The following is a 15,292-nucleotide window of genomic DNA, read 5'->3' as shown; positions in this document are numbered from 1 at the left end:
TGAACCTCATCCACTGCCCTATGGTGCCGTAACACACATGATCAGCCAATCAGTAATGTTACCAGTCATTACTGGTACACCCTGGGGGGGCTGCTGGAGGTTTATCAATCACAGAATCACAGAATCACAGAATCACAGAATAGTAGGGGTTGGAAGGGACCTCTGTGGGTCATCTAGTCCAACCCCCCCGCCGAAGCAGGGTCACCTACAGCAGGCTGCACAGGACCTTGTCCAGGCGGGTCTTGAATATCTCCAGAGAAGGAGGACTCCACAACCTCCCTGGGCAGCCTGTTCCAGTGCTCCGTCACCCTCAGAGAGAAGAAGTTCCTCCTCATGTTCAGACGGAACTTCCTGTGCCTCAGTTTGTGCCCATTACCCCTTGTCCTGTCACTGGGCACCACTGAAAAGAGCTTGGCCCCATCCTCCTGACACCCACCCTTCAGATATTTGTAGGCATTTATAAGGTCCCCTCGCAGCCTTCTCTTCTTCAGGCTGAACAAGCCCAGTTCCCTCAACCTCTCCTCGTAGTGGAGATGTTCCAGTCCCCTCACCATCCTTGTAGCCCTCCGCTGGACTCTCTCCAGTAGCTCTTCATCCTTCTTGAACTGGGGAGCCCAGAACTGGACACAGTACTCCAGATGAGGCCTCACCAGGGTAGTGTAGAGGGGAAGGAGAACCTCCCTCGTCCTGCTGGCCACACTCTTCTTGATGCACCCCAGGATCCCATTGGCCTTCTTGGCAGCCAGGGCACACTGCTGGCTCATAGTTCCTCTTTGGTTGCGGGAAGAAAGCTTGTGAATATCTATTTTCGGTTCAGTTGTTATCTGCACCCTATTACGTTGGAGGTCCTTGGGTAAGGCAACAACTTTTAATGTGGGTGCAGGAGACTTGGGGTGGGCTGGGTCTCCAAAGCCAAAGGGAGCACGTCAACAGCCAGAGCATGTCAGTCCTGCACAAAACATGGGACCTTCCTTGGTATCCACAGTGCTGCTTAAACCTGCTCTTCCTATGGTGACAATTGGTCTGTAAGCATCTCTGTCGTACCAGTTATTGCATTCAACATCCCTCCGGGTTTATATCACCACATGCTGCTGGGGTCTAGGCTGTACCGAGGCGATGCAGTGTTTCCTTCCCTCCCTCCCCCCCTGGCTACTGGAGATGCTCACCACTTCCCCTGTGCGTGGTTACTGCTGCATCACAGCAATTTTAAGTAGTTAAAAAATAAAGTTCCATGCAGATTTTCAAGTTCATCTTACTGTACAGCAATGAAAGTGACTATTACACAAAGAAAAGAAACATGGATTAAGATGAGAGAAAGATCTCACGCTCCTTTAGGGATCTTGACTATCAGACCAGAAGGGCTCTACACCTGACTCAGATTTCCACTTCCTATTTGCAGATGTGGCTAACACCACAGGCTTGAGAGCTGTAAGACCCCACAATAGGCTAAGGTGAGATTATTTATGCCTCCCAAGCTCAGGTCCCATGATCTCAAACATGGCATGATTGATAGGTTTGCATGGTGTAGGATGGACCCCGCCACATGGTTTGTAGCTGACCACGGGAAGGGTCATAGCCCGTAAAGTTCTGGAGGATGTAGAATTCTGCTCTGTTCTTCACTGAGGCGGGCAGTGGGTAGTCAACGATTGAGAGATTAGCCCAAATAGAGTGACATCTGACAAAAGTTTTCAGTGCATGGACCACCAATACTAGCATTCCCACCACAGGAACTCCTTGGTGGCCAGATGCAGGATGTTGTGTACAAATCCCACAATAAGTTCCCTTTCTAACATTTGCCAGTGCCTGAGATTTGTGAATTAACAAGTTAAAATCCCAACCAGCAAGGCTCTGGTGGACTGTCCCTAAGAACAGTATCCACAGCATATTCAGAATTGGTTCTTGCACAGAATAACCAACAGTAGTACAAGTAAAACGAATGCAGTGTAGCAGGAAGATTTCTCCAGGTGGTTGTGGTTTAACCCCTGTAGGCAGCTAAGCACTGCACAGCTGCTTGCTCACTCCCCCACCCAGTGGGATGGGGGAGAGAATCGGAAGGGTAAAAGTGAGAAAACTCATGGTTTGAGAGAAAGACAGCTTAATAAGTAAAGCAAAAGCTGCGCACGTAAGCAAAGCAAAATAAGGAATTCATTCACTACTTCCCATCGGCAGGCAGATGTTCAGCCATCTCCAGGAAAGCAGGGCTTCATCACACGTAATGGTTACTTGAGAAGACAAATGCCATAACTCTGAAGGTCAGCCCCCCCACCCCCAGCCTACTTGCTGGTGGGGCAGTGTAAGAAGCGGGGTGAGATGCCTTGATGCTGTGCAAGCACTGTTCAGCAATAGCTAAAACATCAGTGTGTTATCAACATTGTTTTCATTACAAATCCAAAACATAGCACCGTACAAGCTACTAAGAAGAAAATTAACTCTATCCTAGCCAAAACCAGTACACAGGTGTGTCCAGTAGCCAGGCTGAGTCAGCGGCTCTGGGCTTGTCATGGGCATTATCGCTTCCCGAAATACAAAATTGCTTCTAGGACAGCCTGAAGGGGTGGTCTGTGGATCTAACATCAAGATTTGGGCCCCGGTGTCCACAACAACGGTAACTGAGTGCCAGTCATTCATGACAACTTCTAATTGGGGCTAGGACATGGAGTAAGCAAAAAGGGTATGCCAGAAAACAGGGTTAGGAGACGGAGCTCCATCTGGCAGTGGACACCTGCCCACCAGTTGTCTGGCAGCGCCTTGGGGGGGAGGTGCTAAGGGGTTAACACTGGCATGCCAGGAGGCGCTGCAAGACTCGGGTGGGTGGGCCACCTGCCAATGGCCATTCAGAAGCTGTAACAAAACATTATTCAGTAATTTATTAATCTGTTGGGAAGGGTAAACCCAGTTTCCAGCAGGAGCCGCCTGAGGTGGTCCCTCTCTGTCTGGCTGGTGGAGGTGCCCTGTCCTCTGCCCAGGTGAGGGTTCCTCTGTATCTGACCACTGGCACAGAAGCCATTGCCACGGCACCCGCCTCCACAGCTGGGGGTGTGCAGAACTCCCACGCCCATGGTGCCCTTCACTGAGGTAAGTTAGAGCTGCCCCAGTGCACCAGAGACTCCCGAGCCACTCCACCCAGCCTTCCCCTGTAGGGCTGGGAAGGGGGTCAGGGTCTGGTCCATGGCCAAAAATGGCCCTGTCCCAATTATCGTCCTGGTAGATAGTAGCCCTAACTTGGGCCATTGTACTGGGATGATCTCTCCAGGCCTCAAGGGCCTGCTGAGCCAAGGAGGCTAACTTATGCTCGTCCCTCTTGGCCCCTTGTTTAGCTTCTCCCGCCTCTTTGAGGGTGCCATGCAGCCTGGTAACTTCAGTCCGGGCAACGTTGAGGGCACAACTCAGGAGGCTGATTAAGGCTCCCTTGCCCTTTCCTTGTTTGCAATGACTGGCCTTACGCCACAGTTCAAATTCATCCCTCATAGCCTGGGGATCTGTTCAATTATCTTGGACCCAATCCTCCTCCTGTTGGGGGGAGCTCCAAACTTTCTCCTTTCCTAAAGCTTTCAGTAGTTGTCAGAAAGACTCTTATCCTGTTTGTGATGCCAATAATGTGGTCCAAACACTAATGGAGTCTGACAACATGTTCTAAAGCAAAGCTTTATTGAGGTAGTAGGAAAGATGAGCAACAACGCGTCCACACGGCGACTCACCCGATCACAGGAATCATAAGCGATGCCATGGCTCCAGTTGACTGCCAGGGATGCTTGGTGTCCAGGTCATCTGGCAGCAACAGCCAACCATGCAAATGCCTTTTGAATGTGGGTGAGAGTCACGCCGCCCCTTGGCTCCACCAATGGCAGAGTGATTTGAGAGAATCATACCTTACATGGGTAATGTGGGCGGCAACCTGCCTATGCTGCTGCCGATGTTGGTCAGGGGGCAGGGTATTGGCCGTCTGTCTATCCTGCAGATATTGGTAACGGGGCAGGGCGTCAATCCATTATGTGGATCTAGTTTGGATCTTAAAACCCATGTTGAAAACCGATATAGTCTCTGTGCAGGTGGCACAACTGGAATTTGTTATCATAATCTAAATTTTTCTGGGAAAAGAAACACGCACCCCCCCCCCCCCCCCCCCCCCCCCCCCCCCCCCCGCACCCGGAGCTAAACTTAGTGTCTCTAGTTTCATCCAAGTGGCGTTTTAAAAGTGTAGGGAAAGGCATCTTCAGAATCAAAGAGGGCCGAGAGAGGAGTTGTTAAGATCCTTGAGCTCTCAGTAAACAATTAAGTTGAACTGTTACATAGAAATTAATGCTGTATTGAGGCAGGCATCATGCTGAGATGTCTATGGTTGCTTGGCGAGTTTCAGCATCCGTGCAAGGACGGGAACGACTCTCACACGCATTGGTACGATGCACAGTCGGTCCTTTATTCCCCCGCTTGTGCGGTTATATACATTTTCCATATCTGTACACACGATTACGCTTATATCAGATAGGCTACAGACATAAATCACACGCTGTTCACACGCCCCACATTCCCTTATGATTGGTAACTATGCACTAACGCCAATAGCAACAGACTGCCTCCACGTCCTTGAACACATCTTGTTTTTGCTAACCCACACCATGTGCACTATCAGAACTTTCTCAATGGCTATTCTTGGCTGTCTTTACCAGCAGCCTGTTCAATTATGCTGTTTTGCTTAAGCGGCCTAGTCGTGCTAATTCTCAAGCTACATCGACCCCAAAAGTTGCTCTTTCCCTTTGGATGCTTACATGCAGACCTTTAGCTTCACACATCATTTGTGATTGCATTCATGAACAGAGGATTGTTCTGAGACAGGAAAAGCTGGCAATTGAGTTTTCTTTTTTAAAGTTGGATCCCCTCCTGTGGGGAAGATGGCTAATAGCAAAGACTACCAGAATACCATGAACCCCAAAGGACAGTTTTCTGGGCTGATAATGTGGAAACTGTAAATTACTAATGCTCATTGGTAGCAGCTTATGCTTTTATGCCTTTCTTTGGCTTTATTGCCAGTTCTGTGTGGCAATCAATAGACAATACCCTGCTTTTTCTCCTTCTAAAATCAGTGTTACTACCCAACTGGATTTCTTCTTTTATATCCCTCTGTCTTATCAAACAAGACATCCTGCTCTTGTGAATAGCTAGTTCCTTGTATCCAGGTATGTTTTGCTATCTTCCTAAATTCAAGAATGGAATCTAATTACTTCATTTCCAGTTTTCTGTTGTTGCCTAACAAACATTGTGCTTTCATATAACAGACTAGAAAAGCTTACGTCATGTCTTTCTAGAGACTGACTCATATAAAGGTTATAGTACTGACTTTGAAGCTCAAATGATAAAGGCATTGGCAAAGAATTAGCAAGCATCAGTGTTCAGCATCACAGTCCGTGAGACTGTTTAAAGTTCTAGTTATAATTATAACAGGAAACACCTTAACTGGCAAGGCACATCAAAATGCAGGAGTTGAAAGCAAGACATACGGTAAGAGACTGAAATATTCAAATGTAATATTATGACAGGTGCGTGACAGGGTTGGAGATAAGTGATCTAGAAAACAAAGAACATAAGTAGATGGGCATGCACTGTGCCACCACAGATGGCTTTGGTTGCTTCAGACAGCCAAGTGTGTCCTTTTTTTAAAAAAAGCTTTTTATGAATACCCTCTCAACATGCTTCCTGTGGCTAGCAGACTGTACTGTTGTTTTTTACTAGCAAGTTGGTCTCACAGCAGGTTGGAGTATCTATTTGCAGTACTTTTCAGATGGTGATAAAACATTGGACACTTTCTGAGCCATATGGAAAACTCTTGTCCTTCATTGGAGGGTTGCTGCAACCAGGAGCAGCTTCAGCAGTGCAGTTTATCTCCTCTAATTCTTAGGTAAGCGGTAACTCCTCCTCTCTAACACAGGAGAAAACTTGTACATGTTGAACTATGCATAAAACCACACTAAGCAAACACTGCAAGTGTACTGTGCAAACGAATGTCAGGCACTAAAGCCACTAGCTGTTGCTTTGCTATATTTCTCAGACATGAAATAAAAGTCCTGTAATGCCCGTCACTTAGTATTGCAGGCGAAATGAAGGTGGCACATTCATGCGTTGAGGTTTTGGTTTGATGGAGCAAATCAGTTAAATATCAGTTAAATGGTGGTTAAAATTATTTCTAGAAGTTCTGGTTCATGTTCAGTCTGAGTACACTCTTAGAGCTGTTGATATATCTAGCTCCCTGTTTTGAAGTGATATAACTTACTGAAAATGCCAAAAAACCCTAACAAACCCAAACCACAAACCTTAAGGTTCACTCCCCTCTCCCACCTGCTTGCTTATTAAAAAAAAAAAAAAATCCCCGAAAAAATTGGAAGGATATTTATAAGTAGTGCTTTTATCACTGACTATTATCTGGCTTTAACCATCCACTTCAGACTTGACGGGAACTTTTTTTTGAGCTGTGTTATTTCTAGCATTATCATTAAGCGCAGCAGAAGAGTGTTCTAATATTTTTGTAAAATGTAACTTAAGCTAATAGGCCAAAAGTTAATATTGACATGTATCCAAGTATTGGCTGTTTGCCAGGGATGTCTGGTGGGTTGACCTTGGCTGGCTGCAAGGTGACCACCAAGCTGTTCTATCACTTTCTCTCCATCAACGAGACGGGGAGAAAATACGATGAAAAGCTCGTGGGTTGAGATAAGGGCAGGGAGATTACTTGCCAATTACTGTCACGGACAAAACAGACTTGACTTGGGGAAATTAATTTACTGTCAATTAATTGTAACAGAGCAGGATAATGAGAAATTAGAACAAATCTAAAAGCACCTTCCACCCCTCCCCTCCCTTCTTCCCAGGCTCGGATTTACTCCTGGCTCTTCTACATCCTCCTCTCCCCGAGCAGCCCAGGGTGATGGGGAATGGGAGTTGCGGTCAGTTCGTAACATTTTGTCTCTGTGGCTCCTTCCTCCTCACACTCTCACATCGAGATCGGTTCCCTTTCAGAGGGGGAAGTTTCCATTGCCAGACATAATTATTCCAAACACACCAATAATGCATTTGCCCTGGGAACTGTTCGTCCAATTTGAGCCGCAAAAAATGCAGCCTATCATAATCAAAACTGCCCACTTCAGGCCACCGCTGGCTTGCATTTCCAAGGGTGGTCAATGTGGGCCAGGTATCCTGACGCAGTTCCAGTGCCCTTTTCTTAGATAATCCCCGGGTTCCATCTACTTTTGACCAATTGGTTAGCATTTATCCTAAAGGTGTCCCTTTCACTATACTGTGTCCGGTCCCCATTATTATTAACTCTCACCTCCTCACCGCAAAAAAATGATCCATCCAACCGCTACCCCCTGCGCTCAAGTCTCCCAGGTGAACTCACCTTTTGCCATCAGCTGACTCGCAGGGGATGGTAGAGGGTGGTGGATTCAAGTGAGTTGTCGAAGTTCCTTCTGGGGTGCCAAAACTGTCGCAGGATTCTTTATTGCCGACCAAGGAAGGAAATGCAGAAACCCTTAAGTATAGAATTACAAAAGGAAATTCTTTACTGCAATGCACATGCGGTGCCCCAGCCTAGTTCTGAAGGACCCTAATCATAAGTAACACACAGGTTATATAGAATATACAGGTGGGCTGTCTCCCAATTACAGTCCTAAGCTTATCTATAGTTGGCCGATCCTTTGCGTGGCTGTGTGATCAGAGACAGTAGTCTGGGCTGTTTTTCATCCTTTGTCTGCTGCATGCTCAGAACCAGTTTCCATGGGTTTGTTATCAGGCAAGGTTGTCGGAACTAGCTGAGCTTTTGTGCTTCAGTGTCTTCCCTCCTTGAGTTCTTGGAAAGCTCACTGAAACTAGGGTAAGGTTCGTCCTATTAAATGACCTAAGTTGGTACTTTTCTTCACAGTGGGCCCATTGCTCAGTGGGCCAGGGGACCTAGTGATCAAGGACATCATAAAAGTCAAGTTACTCAACGCTTTTTTTTGCTTCAGTTTTTACTGGTAAGGTCTGCTCTCAGGTCCCTGAACCAGCTAGCACAGTTTGGGGGAGTGAAACAGTAGCACAGTACGGGAAGAAAGAGTTAGGGAGCACTTAAGCCAATTGGACATATACGAGTCCATGAGACCAGATGGGATGCATCCAAGCATGCTAAAGGAGCTGACCAATGTCACTGGGAGGCCGCTGTCTATCATCTTTGAAAGGTTATGGCAACTGGGGGAGGTTCCTGATGGCTGGAACAGGGCAAACATCGCTCCCATTTTCAAGAAGGACAAGAAGGAAGATCCAGGGAACTACAGGCTGGTCAGCCTTACCCTCTTTTCCCAGGAAGATTATGGAGCAAATCCTCTTAGAAGCCATTTCTAAGAAGATGAAAGACAAGAAGGTGATTGGGAGCAGCCAACATGGCTTTAGCAAGGGTAAATCATGCCTGACCAATCTCATTGCTTTCTGTAATGAGGTGACTGACGCTGAGGAAGAGCGGAAGGCAGTGGATGTTTTATACCTTGACTTTAGCAAGGCCTTTGACACAGTCTCCTAGTCTTTTTATCTCCAAATTGTTGGGATGTGGGCTTGACAGGTGGATGGAAAATTAGCTGGACTGATGAGCTCAAAGAGTTGTGATCAGTGGTACAAAGCCCAACTGGGGGCCAGTAACTAGTGGGATCCCTCAGGGATCAGTACTTGGACCAATACTGGTATTTAATATCTTCATTGATGATCTGGATGATGGGAAGGAGTGCATTCTCAGCAAGTTTGTGGATGACGCCAAATTGGGGGGAGTGGTCAGTATGCTGGAGGTCAGGGCTGCCATTCAGAGGGACCTGGACAGGCTGGAGAAATGGGATGACCAGAACCTCGTGAAGCTCAACATGAGCAGATCCAAAGTCCTGCATCTGGAATGAAATAACCCTATGCAACAATACAAGCCAGAGGCCAACTGTCTGGGAAGCAGCTCCATAGAAAAGAATCTGGGGGTCCTGGTGGACAAGCTGACGATGAGTCAGCAGCGTGCCCTTGCAGCAAAGATGACCAACTGCATCTCGAGCTGTATTGCCTGCTTCGGCAGGAGGGCTGGACTAGATGACCCACAGAGGTCCCTTCCAACCCCTACCATTCTGTGATTCTGTGATTAGTAAAAGTGCAACCAGCAGGTCCAGGGAAGCGATCCTTCCCCTTTATTTGGCACTTGTGAGACTGCATCTGCAGTACTGTGTCCAGTTTTGGGCTCCCCAGTACAAGAAGGATAGTGACACACTGGAACAAGTCTAGTGGAGGGCCACCAAGCTGGTCGGGGGCTGGAGAACATGACATCCAAGGAGAGGCTGAGAGAACTGGGCCTGTTGAGCCCAGAGAAGAGAGAGAGATAAGGACAGGGAGATTATTTGCCAATTACCATCACGGGCAAAACAGACTCGACTTGGGGAGATTAATTTAATTTACTGTCAGTAATTGTAACAGAGCAGGATAATGAGAAATAAGAACAAATCTAAAAACACCTTCCCCCCCCACCCCTCCCTCCTTCCCAAGCTCAGCTTCACTCCTGACTCTTCTACCCCCCCACAGGGTGATGGGGAATGTGGTCAGTTCATAACGTTTTGTGTCTGCAGCTCCTTCCTCCTCACACTCTTCCCCCCCCACGGGATGCGGTCCTTCACGAACTTCTCCAATGTGGGTCCTTCCCACGGGCTGCAGTTCTTCACAAACTGCTCCAGCATGAGTCCTTCCCACGCAGTCACAGGTCCTGCCAGGAGCCTGCTCCTGCATGGGCTCTCCCACGGGGTCACAGCTTCCTTCGGGGCATATCCACCTGCTCCAGCGTGGAGTTCTCCACGGGCTGCAGAGGGACATCCTGCGTCACTATGGCCTTCACCACGAGCTGCAAGGGAATCTCTGCTCCAGTGCCTGGAGCACCTCCTCCCTCTCCTTTTTCACTGACCTTGGTGTCTGCAGGGTTGTTTCTCTCACATTGTCTCACTCCTCTCTCTCCCGGCTGCTGCTGCGCAGCATATTTTACCCTGATATGTATCCTTCCGCAAGCACAGCTCACCAAGCATGAGGACTATCACAACACCCGCAAAGCCCTTCTGGAGCGAGGCCGTACCCAGGCAGCTCTGTGATTAGCTGAGGAAAGGGGAGACGGGGTGGGGCTTACTTCTCTCAGCTGCTCTTTCTCTTGGTCACGTGTAGGTGACGTGAGTTGGGTTTCTGTGCTGCACTTCCTATATCATCGAGAATGTGAGGTGGTGGATGCAGCGTCCAGTTTGGTTGGCAGCAGTGGCAACTTTTATCTCCAAATTGCGTTTTCAGGTGGCATGCAAGACGCAACAGGTGAGTCACTGGGGAGAGGGTGTGCTGCTGCTCGCATCTCTCTCCACTGCGGCAGGGCCACCTTGTGCGGCCTCTCTCTCTCTCTCGTCGCTCGTTCCTGTCTCATAAGGATTCCCGCCGGTGGTGAAGGTCGCGCTGGGCTGGACTGCTGCTGCCTCTGGAGCATGAGCGTCCTAGACTGTCACGGCAGCGTGGAGGGGGGCGGGGAGCACCCGGAAGCGGCAGGGGGCTGGTGGTGTACGGTAGCCGGGCTACATCAATTCGTCCCCGCGCTCCAGACTGGGAGTGGCATCTTGGGACACGCTCCTCAGTGGGAACCGCAGGAGAGACGTTCCGCCATGCCGCGGAGTAGGCGACAACTGGACGGGAGTAGGGAGAATAACAACAGCACGCGGCAGTCTTCTGCAAGCGGCCGGAATCCTAGCTGCTGATCCCTTGGTCACTTTCTCTCATCCACGCAGGCGGTGAGCTCTGCAGTACCTGGTGTCGAGGAGCTGGTGGCAGTCTACACAGCAGAGCTTGAAAGCCTGATCCTGCTCAGGATGCAAACACACTCGGGTTGCTTCTCTGAATCCCCGCATTGTTCCTGATGCAGGCACCGGGAAAAGGCTAAACAAGAGAATGCAATGGCTGCCTTCCAAACTCAACACTGTGTTTAGGTGTCTTTTCTTTTGGCAGTTCCACCTCTTTACAGAGAATCTCTTCTCAGGCTAGAAAAAAAAAAAAGGGAGAAAAAAGAGAATCGTTCAGATTGGAAGGGACTTCTGGAGGTCTCTAGTCCAACCTCCTGCTTAAAGCAGGGTCAACACTGAATTCAGACCAGCTTGCTCAGGATTTTCTCTAGTCAGGGCTTGAAAACCTCCAAGACTGGAGACTGCACAACTTCTCAGGGCCCCTGTTCCACTGCTTGACTGTCTTCATGGTGAAAAACAGTTTCTTTATAGCCAGCGTGAACCTTTCTTGTTTCAATTTATGCCCATTGTGTCATCTTCCCACTGTGCAACACTGTGAAGAGCCTGGCTCTGTCTTCTTGGTAGCCTCCTCATAGGTACTGGGGGGCTGCTCTTAGGTGCTCCTGCAGCCTGCCTTCCTCCAGGCTGAACAAGCACAGTTCCCTCAGCCTCTCCTCATGGTGTAAGTACTCCAGCCCCCTGACATCTTGGTGGCTCTCTGCTGAATTTGATTCACTTTATCAATTACTTTCTTGTATTGGGGGTGCCCAAAATTTGACACAGCATTCTAGATGTGATCTAATGAGCACCAAGTAAAGGAGGATAATCACTTCCCTCAATCTATTAGCTATGCTCCTGGTAATATAGGCCAGGATACTGCTAACCACCTTTGCTGCCAGGGCACAGTTCTGGATCATATTCAGCTTGCTGTTTTCCAAGATCCTCGGGTCCTTTTCAGCAGAGCTGTTCCCCAGCCAGTCCCCAGATGGTGTTGATGCCAGGGGTTCTTCTTTGCTAGGTGCAGGACTTGGCATTTGTCCTTGCTGAATTAAATTAAGTTCCTGTCAGCCCATTCCTCCAACCTGTCAGGTGTCTCTGAATGGCAGCCCTGCCCTTGAGTGTATTTACTTCATCCTCCCAACTCCTGCAAACTTGACAAGAGGAAGATGCATAACCTCCTCCAGGTGTTTGATAAAGATTTTAAACAGGACAGGTCCCAGGATAGACCCCTGCAGTACCCCACTTGTCACAGGCATCCCGGTAGAGTACAACCCATTAACCACCACTCTCTGAGCTCAGTCACCCAACTAGTTTTTAAATCCATCTAGTTGTCCACCCATCCAGACTACAATATCCCAACTTGGATACAAGAATATTGTGGGGTACAATATTGAAAGCCCTGCTAAAGTCGCATCCAGTGCTCTCCCTACATCCACAAACCCTGCCATTTTATCACAGAAGGCAATTGGGTTGGTCAGGCATGATAGCCCCTTGGTAAATGCATGCTGACTGTTCCCAATCGCCTTCTCCTTCATGTGCCCAAAAACATGTTCCAAGAGGACTTTCTCTATGATTTTCCCAGGAACTGAAGTTCCCTGGGTTGAACTTTTGGGGTTTATTGTTTTGTTTTGTTTAAGATGAATGCAACATTTGTCCTTCTCTAGTCATCAGGGAATTCCACTGATCTTCATGACTTTTCAAAGCTGATAAGAGAACGGCTTCACTATGAAACCAGCCAGTTCTCTCAGCACCCTTGGTAACTATTAGTTGTATGGGGAGCTATCTGTGGAGAAACAGGTTAAAGAATATTACATAATATTTCTATTTCTTTTCCCCCAGATGGATATGCAGAGTTACTGGGGAGGGGGGCAGTTTACTTCAAATTTTAGTGTCTTGTTAAGTAGTTCAAATAGCTTTTCTTTTTTTTTTTTTTTTTAATTTTTATTTCAGCTGTACCATATTTTAGTTCAAAGTAAACAGTAACTAAGCAACCATTTTTGGCACTAGCAAGCCACTCATCCACTTCTGCTTTTACTTGGCCCAACTTTTTTGTTTTAACACCAAAATAATTATAATGATTCTTCAGTGCGTTGACTACTTGTGCAAAATACTATAGTGCAACTTACAGGTCTTACTTGACAGGCCTTCACCAGTATCCGTAAGAAGTATTAAGGGTTCCTCTATTATAATGAGCTACCAGGATTGAAGAATTTCTTACTTGCATGCATAGCTACGTCTTGAAAAGTGTCAGACTTAGAGGTTAATGCAGATAGTTAGGAACCATCTGTAGTCAAGTTTTGAAAAATATTGTATTGTTCCTGTTTTAAGTTGGTTGATGTTGATTAAGAATTGCCAACTCAAGAGCCAGCAGGCAGTAATTAGACACTACCCTACTGATAAGTTATCAAACCTGAAAAATAAACAAAACCCATAAAACCTTCTACTTTAACTGTCATGCTTGTGCTTGGCATTAGGATGGGGATAAAAACTAAATAGATAGGACCAGTGTTTCCCATGTTTGGTGGTACAGGAGTACCAGTTTGCAGTACTATTTTGGTTAACTAATTGAATAACCTGTAACCTGAAAGCCATCGGGCTTTTTTAAGTGGTACACACTCTACAGTGCTCAGTAGTTCAATCAAGATAGGAAACATCCTGATCTCTTGTTAGGGAATTGCTGAATCTGGCAGCACCACAGAGGCAAGTCTGCCACAGCTCCATATCCCCAGATCCAACCAGTATCAAGGCTGAGAATGTATTCCCAGTAGGTATACAAATACATATATAATAGACATATACACATGGCCAGCAACACAGAACAACACAGACAGAAACACTCAGCACTCAGACAAATAGCAACAATGGCCTCATCCCGTTCCCCTCTTTGGCTGATCAGGATGAAGGTCCATTAGGGGGAAATGTATACGTATATACAATGCAGATCCATCCAGCAACTGGATTTAGACACTCAGTCTATCTAGTAGCTGGCCCCTGGATCCCCTGGTCTCCCCAGTTGCTGACACCTAGGCATACGAGCCCCCAAGGCCCGTAGCCCCACTCCAGTTGCCAGTACAGACCTCCTCTCACATACACACACTGTGATCTCCCAGTAGCTGGGCTTAGGCACTCGATCTACCCAGTAGCTAGTCCCTGGATCCCCCCAGTCTCCCCAGTTGCCTCCCACAGAAACACACACATGTAAATGAGTCTCTTATTCCACCCCTAGACCCCACGGTCTCTTAGACAGTTGGCTTGGACCCTCTGGTCCCTCCAGTAGCCACTTCTTCCAGGTGCCTCACCCTTAGAGACACATGCATACCTGGCTCCAAAGCCATGACCATCTCCAATGTAGGTCCTTCCCACGGGCTGCAGTCCTTCAGGAACAGACTGCTCCAGTGTGGGTCCCCCGTGGGGTCACAGGTCCTGCCAGCAAACCTGTTCCAGCGTGGGCTTCTCTCTCTCCACGGGTCCTCCTAGGAGCCTGCTCCTGTGTTGGCTGTCCATGGGCTGCAGTTTCCTTCAGGGCGCATCCACCTGCTCCAGCGTGGGATCCTCTCCAGGCTGCAGGGTGGATATCTGCTCCACCGTGGACCTCCATGGGCTGCAGGGGGACATCCTGCATCACCATGGTCTTCACCACGGGCTACAGGGGAATCTCTGCTCCAGTGCCTGGAGCATCTCCTCCCCCTCCTTCTTCACTGACCTTGGTGTCTGCAAGATTGCTTCTCTCACATTTTCTCAGTCCTCTCTCTCCCAGCTGCTGTTGCGCAGCAGGATTTTTACCCTTTTTAAAATATGTTATCACAGAGGCACTGCCAACGTTGCTGATTGGCTCAGCTTTGGCCAGTGGTGGGACCATCTTGGAGCTGGCTGAAACTAGCTCTGTCTGACATGGGGGCAGTTTCTGGCGTCTTCTCACAGAAACCACCCCTGCAGCCCCCCTCCGCTACCAAAACCTTGCCATGTAAACCCAATACAATGTCAAATTCACCTAAATATAAATTGTTACTGTTGGGGAGGGGATGTTAAAGTGCAAATAGTAAATTGTGTTAAATTTATCTGGTAAGGAGAAAAACAAATCTGATTATTTTTAGACTGATTATTTAGTATGCTAGTTTTTTCTTTTATTCTACTTAATGGAATATTACATTATAAAAACAATGGAAGAGCTAAGTTATAGTGAACTGTAAGCAAGCTTTTGGGAGAGGGAAGAATTTGGAGGCTTATTTAGGAGTTGTCTGGTGGGGTTTTTTTGAAATTACACTGTTATGTAAACCATTTTTATCACTTTATTACTGGGCACAGTAATAAAGTGTTGAATCACAATTCAGAACTACTGTATTTCACATAACCTGATAGTGATGATTTTATTTAACAAGTAACAAAACATTTTGATCCAGCTGTGTTTTCACTGCAAGTACACTTGCATGTGTGCTTTAAGTGCGACAGTGCCTTATTGGGCAGGTGGAAACATGTAGAATGGCCAGTTCTTAGCTACACATATGCAA

At 47.5% G+C, this 15,292-nt stretch overlaps 1 protein-coding gene across 2 annotated transcripts in view; it reads left to right on the top strand.

Annotated features, from left to right (window-relative positions):
• Positions 1–10,196: 10,196 nt before the first annotated feature.
• Positions 10,197–15,292, top strand: part of LOC142365640 (mitochondrial nicotinamide adenine dinucleotide transporter SLC25A51-like) — a 43,468-nt gene continuing 38,372 nt past the window's right edge. For both annotated transcript variants that reach the window (XR_012766518.1, XM_075446649.1), the window contains exon 1: positions 10,197–10,332. The gene's annotated coding sequence lies outside the window, so the exon portion shown is untranslated. The remainder of the gene's footprint in view (positions 10,333–15,292) is intronic.

Source organism: Opisthocomus hoazin, chromosome W, assembly GCF_030867145.1.
Source record: "Opisthocomus hoazin isolate bOpiHoa1 chromosome W, bOpiHoa1.hap1, whole genome shotgun sequence".
NCBI classification, from domain to species: Eukaryota; Metazoa; Chordata; class Aves; order Opisthocomiformes; family Opisthocomidae; genus Opisthocomus; species Opisthocomus hoazin.
Note: the sequence above shows the minus strand (reverse complement) of the source record. Positions and strands in the feature narration are given on the sequence as shown.